This window comes from Equus przewalskii, chromosome 5 (assembly GCF_037783145.1).
Source record: "Equus przewalskii isolate Varuska chromosome 5, EquPr2, whole genome shotgun sequence".
NCBI lineage: Eukaryota > Metazoa > Chordata > Mammalia > Perissodactyla > Equidae > Equus > Equus przewalskii.
The window spans coordinates 18,812,505-18,823,602 of NC_091835.1; the positions used below are offsets into that span (position 1 = coordinate 18,812,505).

The 11,098-nt window shown below is 42.6% G+C and overlaps 1 long non-coding RNA gene across 1 annotated transcript; it reads left to right on the forward strand.

The window, feature by feature from the left end:
- The first annotated feature begins 1,453 nt into the window (after positions 1-1,453).
- Positions 1,454-8,739, forward strand: LOC139083472 (uncharacterized). Its single transcript, XR_011540204.1, has 3 exons — positions 1,454-1,685; positions 7,155-7,457; positions 8,316-8,739. It is a non-coding gene; the product is annotated as an uncharacterized lncRNA (long non-coding RNA).
- The last annotated feature ends 2,359 nt before the right edge of the window (positions 8,740-11,098 follow it).

An 11,098-nucleotide genomic window follows, 5' to 3' on the forward strand; every position in this document is an offset into this window, starting at 1 on the left:
AGTGCCACACGGATGAAGTATGAACCCACAGCCTGCCCCTCCAACAGAAATTATCCAAGACGGAAAGAGCTGTTGCCTGGCCTGTGAGTGGAGGTGTTGCTGGCTCATCTGGAGACGCCTTCTCCAGGGTCTTGTCGAAGGAATTCATGCATCTTTGGGCAAGGGCTGGACTAGCTGCTTGCCAACCTGGAATTGCTGGGATTCCAGCACCCTAAATCTTCTCTCCAACAGATCTCGCGTTCAGTCCTTTAGAGTAGCGTTTCGCCAACGTGAAATGTGCAAGGAATCGCCGGAGGCTCTTGTTAAAGTGCAGATTCTAGTTCAGTAGGTCTGGGGTGGGGCCCGAGACTCTAATTTCTGATCAGTTCCCAGGCCTCACTTGCGTGGGGAAGGTCTGGAGCACTTGACCCACAGGCCCCTACCCTGCTCATCTTGCTCCTGTGGATTTCCACGGCCTGTCAATGTCCATTAAAATGTGACTGCCAGACAGTTTCTGAGCCATAAGTATGAGCTAGACCATGGCATCCCTCATTCCCGATGGACACTGGTGTCACCACTGCCATGACTGGCAGTGTTTGGAGACAACTTCATCATGCCACTGGCACTAGCTCCCCAGAGTGAGCCTTCTCATCCTGTGTTGGCCCCACTGAGGGGTCTGGGGTGGGAGGGGGAACACAGCCCTCTCTCCTCACCCCTACCTTCCAGGAAGCGCCTCAGCTGCCTACACAAGCAGACATTTCTCAACCTACCCATAAAACCAGTTTACCCAGGTCCTTGCAAGATGGTTCCTACCCATTGGGTGTGCCTCTGCCATCCAGTTGTGGAATAAAACCCATGCATCAAGAATTTTAAAATAGGAATAAATGTGGTTGAAGGTACATGGGGAATCATACTCCTACTTTTCTGTATGTTGAAAATTGATGTAAATTTTTAAAAATTTAAAGCAGTTTGCTCTCAAGGTAGATGACCTTAAAAGTACACATATAGAAAAAGTCCCGTGGCTTATCATCACTCACGACAAACGTGAAAGTCTGCAGAACTACAAAATCCTAAATGCCTAAAAAAGGTATAGCAATTGCTGTCTTCAATTCATTCCCTCTCATACACACAACTGGCTGTAATTTCCAGTTTTATAAAGTAGCCGTGTAGCCATTTGGAAGATTCTGGTGTTAAAAAAGAAATAGGCCCAAAATGGAGTCATTTGCCCCCACAATAGCCAACCAAGACTTGATTACAGTTTCAACCTATCCCAGGCATGTGATCTTTTCAACGGTCAATCAGAAATTTCCTTACTAGCCCTAGTGAGGTAATCTGCATGATGAAAACCCCTTCTGATCCCTTCCCCTAAAAGAAGCCGTCCTGGCCTGAAACAATTCTTTCTTTTCTTTTGCTAATCACTGCCTTACCCCACCCTCCTTCTGCCTATAAAAACTTTCCAGTTGTACAACTCCTTGGATTATCTCTCTACTTGCTACACAGGATGCTGCCTGATTCAAATTGTTTAATATAGCCAATTAGATCTTCAAATTTACTCGGTTGAATTTTGTTTTTTAACATATTTGGTGGCAGCCGTGGGATCAAAGGAGACTTCTGTTGACTTCGAGGACAAAGAGAAACACAGGTGTGGTGCCCTGTGAACACTTCTGAGTTTGCTGTCTTTTTTCACCATTTCCAGGGGCGTTTTGGTAAGTTCCTCTCGGTTTGAGCTCTGCTCTCTTTTTACATTGTGCTCCCTATTTAATTGGCTTTTCAGACCACAATTCCCAGATTATTGAGTGGAAACCCCAGCCCTGATTCTCTCCTCAGATTCCATGTTGGGAACTGCTGGTGGCAGCTGCAGCTCTCTATCTGTTTGGGATCACTCTGAAGTCCTCATTCTTTGACGCCTGCTGGTCCAGTCCTTTCCCCAGAGTCCAGAGTCCCGTGGGCATTGTTGGGGGTTAACACCAGAGTTGGACTGGGTCCAACTTAAGAATGGGGGCTGGGTCTGATTCCAGAACCAGAGAGGGTCTGGGATTGGACTGGTTCGGATCTGAGCTAGACTAGGTCCATTGGAAGGCCTCAGGTGAATATTAAATAAAGGCCAGCTCCTAATGGGAATCTCAGAAGTAAAAAAAAAAAAAGCAACAAACTTTAGTGGGCATGGTCCAAACATTTAAAGGCTGCTAAAATACTCGCCAGCTCCCAACCTCACAGCAAGTCCTTCTTAGTATTAGTTTGGCTATGAGAAACCCAAAGGCATAGCTAAAAGAAATGGGATCCTTTATATTCAAAGAATTGAGGGCACCACCTTCTGGCACACCTGCTTATTTTATGTTTAACAACTATAGACCAGTAAATTGCAGATAAGATGCAAAGATTTCACTGAAAACTACCTAGAATTACAATGGCCATTGTGGGGAATGTTCCAATTAGACAAGATGGTTCATTTAAGAAATACACTAGAGGAGCCAGCCCTGTGGCCTAATGGTTAAGTTCGTGCTCCGCTACCGCAGCCCAGGCTTTCGCCGATTCAGATCCTGGGCGCGGACATGGCACTGCTCATCAGGCCATGTTGAGGCGGTGTCACACATGCCACAACTAGAGGGACCCCCAACTAAAATATACAACTGTGTACCAGGGGGCTTTGGGGAGAAAAAGGAAAAATAAAATCTTTAAAAAAAAACAAAAACAAGAAATACACTAGAGAGCAAAAGATCCCAAGTTGAACAGACAGAATGGGACGCCTTTAATTGGTATGCAGAAGCTTCCAAAAACCTTTAAGATTCTAAAATAGTTTCATTGAAAGATTCATTGCAAAAGGCTAATAAAAAATTAAAAACAAAAGTTATCTAAAACAACAAGTCGGCCTCCCCCATTACATTCTCCTAGGGATTGATTATCCATTCAATGGCTGAAGGCTATAGGGGAAGAAGACTTTTCCTCTACCTAATGTGGGTTCGTCTGGCTGGAGAACAAATTAAATTCACATGAGACAGAATAGCAAGAGAAAATTAAACAAAGCTTTATGAGGACCGTGGCCAGGGGCCTTTCTTCCCAAAGGAAGAAAGGGCACTGAAGAAGTGGGGTGCACAGAGTGGTTATATACCCCTAAACAGGATATTTCGCATATGATTGAAATGTCCCTCCCAAAATAGTCACAAGATTGTCCTGTCGGCACAGCGCTTGATGGACACAGCAGGTAGTGGTCTGCTATCTTGGAGGGCGTAGCAGGAGGCAAGTCTATTGTCTCGAGCTGGGTGGCCACAGGTGAGCGCAGCAATCAGTTCCTAGCCTAAGGAAAGATGCTTAATCCTTAAAGAAATGCCAGTGTTGGGAGGGGGAGGGAAGTCAGTTATAGGAGGTTACCAGACAAGCACAAGAAACAAATGCAGATTTAAGTCCTTGCCTTCCCCATTGATTAAGAGTTTCTAGAGACAAGGTCATCTCCTTTCTTCTTCCTGGTACAGAGAGGGAGGCACCTTTACAGATAGAGATTTACCTTACAAATGTAAATGTCTCCTAACAAAGGGCAAGCAAGTTCCACTCCTCAGAGCCTCCTTCCCTGTCCCAGTTTATCAAAAGTAATCAGCCTCAAATAATCCTTATGCCAAAGAGACATATCTTGGGGTGGCCAATTCCAGTCCCCACAAGGCTCAATACTTAATTTGTAATCAACTGGGACACTGGGGGAAAAAGGTGTCCTCAAAGGCCCTATGCAAACTCTTCTCAAATGCCCTCATATCTACCTCCAAAGGAGGGCCTCCATATGGGCCCCTCCTACAGGTGCTGGGGCTCTGAGGGGTTTTCTGGTAAACTATTGCCAGTAATTCCCTTAAACAGCCAAGGGCAAACTAAAATTACAATTAATGGGATTGCTCAGTACTGCCAGAAATACCCACTGTTTGTCCCAGCTGAAACTTGACGAAATATTTGAAAGGACTTAATAACTTTATGATCAGAAATTTGGCCAAATTGGAAGCTGATATTCAGAGTCTGATGGGAATTTTTTTTAGGCCTTCTCTAAGCTAAATGTATCTAGAGGGAAAGAAAAACATTCTAGCATAGGCGAATGGGTGTGCCAGCCTTTTGATACCATTTAGATGGCAACCCAGTTCTTTGGGGAATTGAAAACTGTCTTTGTCTTGCAAATTTCTGCAGGGCCAAAGACGTGGCTCTGGAAGTTCTAGGTTTACCTCCCTTTTTTGCCAATCTCCCAAACCTTGCCCATTCCTCTCAAAATGCTCGAAAATATCAGGACATTGGAAACAGAGTTGTCATGCACTTAATCTTTGTGATGTAAATTTTCTATCCTCACCTTCTCTAGGACCTAAGAGCCATTCTTTGAAATGCAAACCTTAGGGAGAAGTTTTTGTTTTCATCCAAAGAGAAAAAGGAGGGGAGTGTATTTGGAAATTGGGCTAATGAAAAACCTTAAATGTCCGCTCTGCAAATATTAGTAAACAAAAGCTATACAATCTCTGTTTGCATCTGTCTGTGCGTTTGTGTTTGTGGTCATATATGTATGTTGTAAATGTGAGATATTTTTCTGCCTCTGGATTGTATCGTGAAAATTGATTGGTAAAAGAGCTCTATTTAATTGGGTTGAAGGTCAAGTGCTTGTAAGGGTCGGCCGTTCTAAAACTCCTAGAAATATAGAAACTAATCCAAATGTTTTTCAAGTTCACATAATCTGAGATCATCTTTAGTAAACAAAAGCTAGTTTAAGTTTGCTGGTTTAATTAAAATAAACATGTCTTCAGAGTTATTGCATTAAATGTAATGCAGATAAACAACTTTTATTCTACTTGAGTTTATTAGTCAAATAAGCTCTGCTATCTCTTACAAAACTTATCAGCCAAAAAAAAAAAAAGAACGATGGCTGATTTTGTCTAATGTCTCATGATGTTTTTGTGGGTAATCTAAACATAATAGTTGGGAGCAAATGATTTAGATAGATCTAAATGGAATAAGAGTTTATAGATAAACTTTTTAGCAACAATTACATTTTATGGTATGTGTACTTAAAAATAGCTTCCAAAATTTTTTTTGGTAACTTGAGACCTTAGAGTTTTGCTAAGTTAAATTAAATGATGGAAATTCATTGATTGTCTAGATCATTTCCAAATAAGATAAAATACTGAAACATTAATTGCGAAACAAGCCTAAGTTTACCTACTTTTGACCTCTATTACAGAGGAACTAAAGATATTTGGGTCTGTTAGTATATGATTATAATTTTTATGACTTTGTGTTAAAAATATATATTTGAGGTGGGGGGAGATCAGCCCTGAGCTAACATTCATTGCCAATCTTCCTCTTTTTGCTTGAGGAGAATTGTTTCTGAACTAACATTTGTGCCAATCTTCCTCCATTTTGTATGTGGGATGCCACCACAGTGTGGCCTGATGAGTGGCATGTAGGTCTGTGCCTGGGATCCAAATCCCTGAAGCTCAGGCCGCCAAAGTGGAGTGCGCTAACTTAACTACTATGCCACTGGGCTGCCCCCATGTGTTTAAAATATTGATGGTTCTTTTTTTTTCCCCTCCAGATATAAAGAAACCTTTTCTCTTTAGCCAAAGTATGACTTACAGCAGTTTGGTAAATTATACCTTTGTAAGCAAAGACGGAAACATTTACTTTTTCTCCCTACCTGATCCCTACAAAATTTGAAACCTCTTGCATATTCTTCTCATGGCAATATAGTTAGTTATTTGTATAAATTCAATAAGAATCTGTTCTTCTTGTAACAGGACACAGTTGGAAACAAGGGAATTTTGTTGTTGTTGTTGTTTTTAAAGATTTTTTTCCTTTTTCTCCCCAAAGCCCCCCGGCGCATAGTTGTATATTCTTAGTTGTGGGTCCTTCTAGTTGTGGCATGTGGGACGCCACCTCAGCGTGGCTCAATGAGTGGTGCCATGTCTGTGCCCAGGATTCGAACTGATGAAACACTGGGCTTCCTGCAGCAGAGCGCACAAACTTAACCACTCGGCCATGGGCCGGCCCCAACAAGGGAGTTTTTTTATGTTCTCTGAGACCCCAATCAAAACTGGGCGACACATAAGCACTCTACTTATTGCTATTCTCTAACCTTCTGAAATCACTGACATCAAAATTGAGGCTCACACTAAAAGAACTGAATCTGGATATCAGGAAAATGCCCTGGCTGACTTTCACGCAAAGGCAGCAGCAACAGAATCCACTGTATAAAGATCGTGGCACAAGTAGATGAAGTCCATTTTGCTTTTGCAAAATATGGCCCCCCATTGCCAGACTTTTGCCATCCTGATGTCCTTGCAACATGGCAATAGTCTGCTTCTGAATCAGAGAAGTTAGGATGGGCAAACAATGGCTGTAAATTTAACAAACAGTTAGGGCTATGGGAAACTCAAGATGGCTGCTTGATTCTTTGCCACTCCCTGGATAACCTCATTTTTTTGGTTTTTGCTTTCCTTCACCCGCCACAGAGCATTTAAGATGACTCAAATTAGGAATAGACATTGGTGGGAAGACTTCTATAAAACTGCAACAACAGTTTACCAACAATGTCTGACCTGCCAGGTCCATAATCCTGGAAAAATTACTTTTTGTCCCCATGGGCTTTTTTGTCTCCTCTGGACCCTTTGAACACTTGTAGCTGGACTCATGCAACTTGAGTTATCAATATGTCCTTGTTATTTTATGTAGGTTTCCTGGATGGGCTGAAGACTTCCCTTGCTGCAAGGCTGATGTCCTTACAGTGGCAAAGAAACTGTTAGAAAATGTGTTTCCCACTTGGGGTCTACCTTCCATAATCTCTAAAATGATTGAGGCACCCACTTCCCTGGGGAAATCATACCTTAATGAAAACCTTGGAATGAATTCCTTCTTAGAATTATCACTATCCCTATCACCCTATCACCCAATCATTAGGCAAGGTCAAGAGAACTTGACCTCTTGATGTGATCCTCAAAATTAAAATTCCTAAACTTGCCAAAACTACTGGACTCCCTCGGCTTAAAGTATTTCCTTTGGTCTTGCTGACTGTTCACAGTACCCACTTTGGGAGACATAAACTCACTCCACACAATATAGTCTGGTAGGCCAAGTCTATTGGTATACAACCTGCTGCTGACCCCTTGTTGCCTCATGCTAGTATGACCAGTTACTGTAAGTCTCTATGTCTTATGTTCAAGCCTGTTATCAACAGGGTAAAGAAGCTTTCCTGGATCCCAATTCAAAGGATCCTCTTGATCACAGTCTAGAGCCTGGTGACTAGGTATTCTGGAAATGTCATCAGAGGAAGACAGCCCTTGAGCCTTGTTGGAAGAGCCTTTACCAAGTGCTCCTGACCACTGACACTGCTGCAAAACTAGAAGGCATTGAGCCTTGGATACACATCTCACAGCTGAAGAATGCTCCACCTGACATCTGGTCCTGCACAGACGCTGGAAATCTCTCAATCAAATTGACAAGGAAGAGAAATAGCTGACATCAAGGTAGACAGCTTCTGCCTAACATGACAGATCAAGACTTCATACTTTAAATGTAAACCTGTTCTTCTTTTCTTCCTTTCTTTCTGTCCTTTACTCTGGCATTGGCCTGGGAAGATAACGCCGTCATCTATATCTCGCAGGCCATCGATAAGGGGGGTGACCCCTGGAATTTAGAACAACTTTTTATTTCAGGCTAAGAGAAAACCTAACTGACGCCTGGCTTGAATGGGCAAATGCAACAATTCCTGCAAATTAATCCATTAACAGTACCACCTTACAGGAAGTAGTGCGTGTCCTGACAGGATATATCTCTATCTGTGGTGATTATCATTCTCCTTGGCCTATGAAGGCCTAGACAGCTGGTGCACAGCTGGGCAATGCCTCTTAGGTTATCTAACTGTGCCCCTAACTGCTCTAGAAAAGACCTACTAGGAGGCTTCCATGATTTAGGGCTTGCTTCCTTTGGCAGGTCCCTACTTCCCTGGTTAGGAGTAAATACAAATGAGGCTACGATCAGGAACCTCTCCTTAACTCTTAGAGACAATGTAGATTCCAAGACATTATCTGCCTAGCAAACATCCTTAGGCTCTTTGGCTAAAGTTGTTCCTGATTATGGGATAGCCCTTGATCATCTTTGAGCTGAGCAAGGAGGTGTCTATGGTGTGGCCAACACCACCAGCTGTACCTGGATCAACACTCCTGGCAAAGTTGAAATTCACTTACTTAAGATCACTCACCAAGCCATTTGGCTTAAAAAGGTGACTCTTTCATATGACCCAGCTATCCCACTACTGGGTATCTACCCAGATAACTTGAAATCAACAATCCAAAGTAAAATATGCACCCCTATGTTCATTGCAGCACTATTCACAATAGCCAAGACATGGAAACCATCCAAGTGCCCATCGACTGATGATTGGATAAAGAAGATGTGGTATATATATACAATGGAAGACTACTCAGCCATAAAAAAGACAAAATCATCCCATTTACAACAACATGGATGGACCTAAAAGGAATTATGCTAATAGAAATATTCCAGACTGAGAAAGACAAACACCAGATGATTTCACTCATATGTGGACTATAAACAAACACATGGACAAAGAAAACAGTTCAGTGGTTACCAGGCGAAGGGAGGTGGAGGATGGGCACAGGGGGTGGGGGGGAACACTTATGTGGTGATGGGCAAGAAATAATGTACAACTGAAATTTCACAATGATGTAAACTATTATGAACTCAATTTTAAAAAGAAATTAAAAAAAAAAAAAGTGACTCCTTCAATGGGGCCTGTCTTGGACTGACTTGATTTTGATTGGTTTGGCTCTTGGGCACCATGGCTCTGAAGTACTCTCCAAACACTGGGAATTATCCTGCTTACAATCTCCCTGGCATGTCATATCTTCCCAAAAGCTTTAAATGCGTGTTTGCAGCCACTAACTACCAAGCAAATGATCTCTTTAAGACTGGAAAGAAAAAAGAAGCAAAGAGAATGATCAACTTAAAACTGTGGACCCAGAGCCATGACCTATCAATATGACACGCGGGAGCAGTCAAAGCTGCGAGAACCACAGAGCGCTAGCTGAGAGTGGAGCTGAGGCATCACACTTTGTTTTCCTCCCCAAAGCCCCAGTACACAGTTGTATATCCCAGTTGTAGGTCATTCTAGTTCTGCTATGTGGGACACCACCTCAGCATGGCTTGATGAGCGGTGTGTAGGTCCGTGTCCAGGATCTGATCCTGCGAACCCCGCACCACCAGGCGGAGTGCATGAACTTAACCGCTAGGCCACCAGGCCGGCCCCTAATGCATTAATTTTTGATCACATCTCTCACTTAGGCTGAGAGTTTGATCAAAAGGGTAAAAGTGTTAGAAAAGAAATAACAGGCTCAAATGGAGTCCTCTGCCCTCAAGACAGCAAACCAAGACTTAACTCCAGCTTCACCCCATCCCAGGAACGCGACCTTTTTAACAATCAATCTGAAATTTCCTGATTAGGACTAGAGAGGTAATCTGCACAATAATACTCCTGTGTTCTCTTCCCCCCAAAAAGATGTCCTGGCCTGAAACAATCTTTTCTTTTCTTTTGTTAATAACTTCCTCACCCCACCCTCCTGCTTATAAAAACCTTGCATTTTGTAAGACTCCTTGGACTATCTCCCTACTTGCTAGATGCGATGCTGCCCAATTCATGGATCATTGAATAAAGCCAATTAGATCTTCAAGTTTACTCGGTTGAATTTTGTTTTTTAACACTGGAATGAAGGGCAGTGTGCTCACTAAGTAGTCAGCAGGGAGTTCTGCAACTTCCAGCCTCTTTTTCTCCATAGTAACAACTGGACCTTTGCACCAGGCACTTTTCTAAGCCCTTTAAATGTTATCAACTTATTTAATTCATCAACCCTACGAGAGTTACTACCACTATTCCCATTTATGAGAGAAAAATGAAGCACAAAGAAAGTGATTTGCCAGGTCACTCAGCCAGGGAGGGGAGTGCCCAGGCAGTCCACTGTCGTTTGCAGCACAGTGCTTCTCCCACTGAGCCCGGGCCCCAAGGCACTCGCTCTGGTCACAGATATGAATGCCTTCCTCTCAAGAGCCTTCTACGGCATATCCACACGATGGAATATTGCTCAGCCACAAACGGAATGGAGTATGATAGATGCTACAACCTTGATGAACTTAAAAACATTATACTAAGTGAAAGAAGCCAGACATAATGACTGCATACTATGGATTCCATTTATATGAAATGTCCAGCATAGGCAAATCCATAGAGATAGAAAGCAGATTAGAGATGGGGCTAAGGGGAGGGCAGACAAAGAGTGACTGCTAAGGAGTCTGGGATTTCTTTTTCGGGTAATGAAATGTTCTGGAATTTGTGGTGATGGTTGCTCAACTTTGCGAATATATTAAAAACTAACTGAGTTATACTTTTAAAGGGGTAAATTTTATGGCATATAATTTATATCTCAAAAAAAAAAAGTTTGGCATAAGGATTATTTTGAGCTGAAGGCAATTGAGAAGAAGCAGATATGAGAAAAGCTTTCTCCCCTCTTCCTATTTGCCTAAAAGCAGGACATAAATTTGCAGATATGTCCCTCCTCCTCTCTCTACCAGGAAGGACAGAAGTTCATTACCAGAGACAACCCTACACCTTCCTCAGCCTGGAGATGGCACCAGAGGAACCGACATAACAAACCTTGCTAAAACTAGCCCATATCTACCATTAATTTCCCTACATATTTACCTTCCCACAATCTGTCACCCTAGAAACTCAAAGTCCTTTTCTTTTGTCTTGTCACTTCTCTAAAAATTTATTGTTCTTTTGTTAAGATGCTATAATAAGCCCAAGTTCTAACCACCCCTTTGAGTTAGTCATCACTGGGCGCTCCCCTGTGTATGTGTGATGCACATTTGGTAATCTGTCTTTTGTTACTCTAATTAACAAGGCTCCAGTCAGAGAATCTAAAATGAGGAGAAGAAAAAGGTTTTTTCTTCTATACTCCTACAGAAATCTCCACGGTCTGGCTCCTTTCTGTGCCTCAGCTTCTGTCGCTCCTGTCCCCCAGCTCCCATGCCCAGGCTTTCTGGACTTCAGTTCCTCAACTTTGATGTGCACTTTCTCTCTTCAGATTCTAAG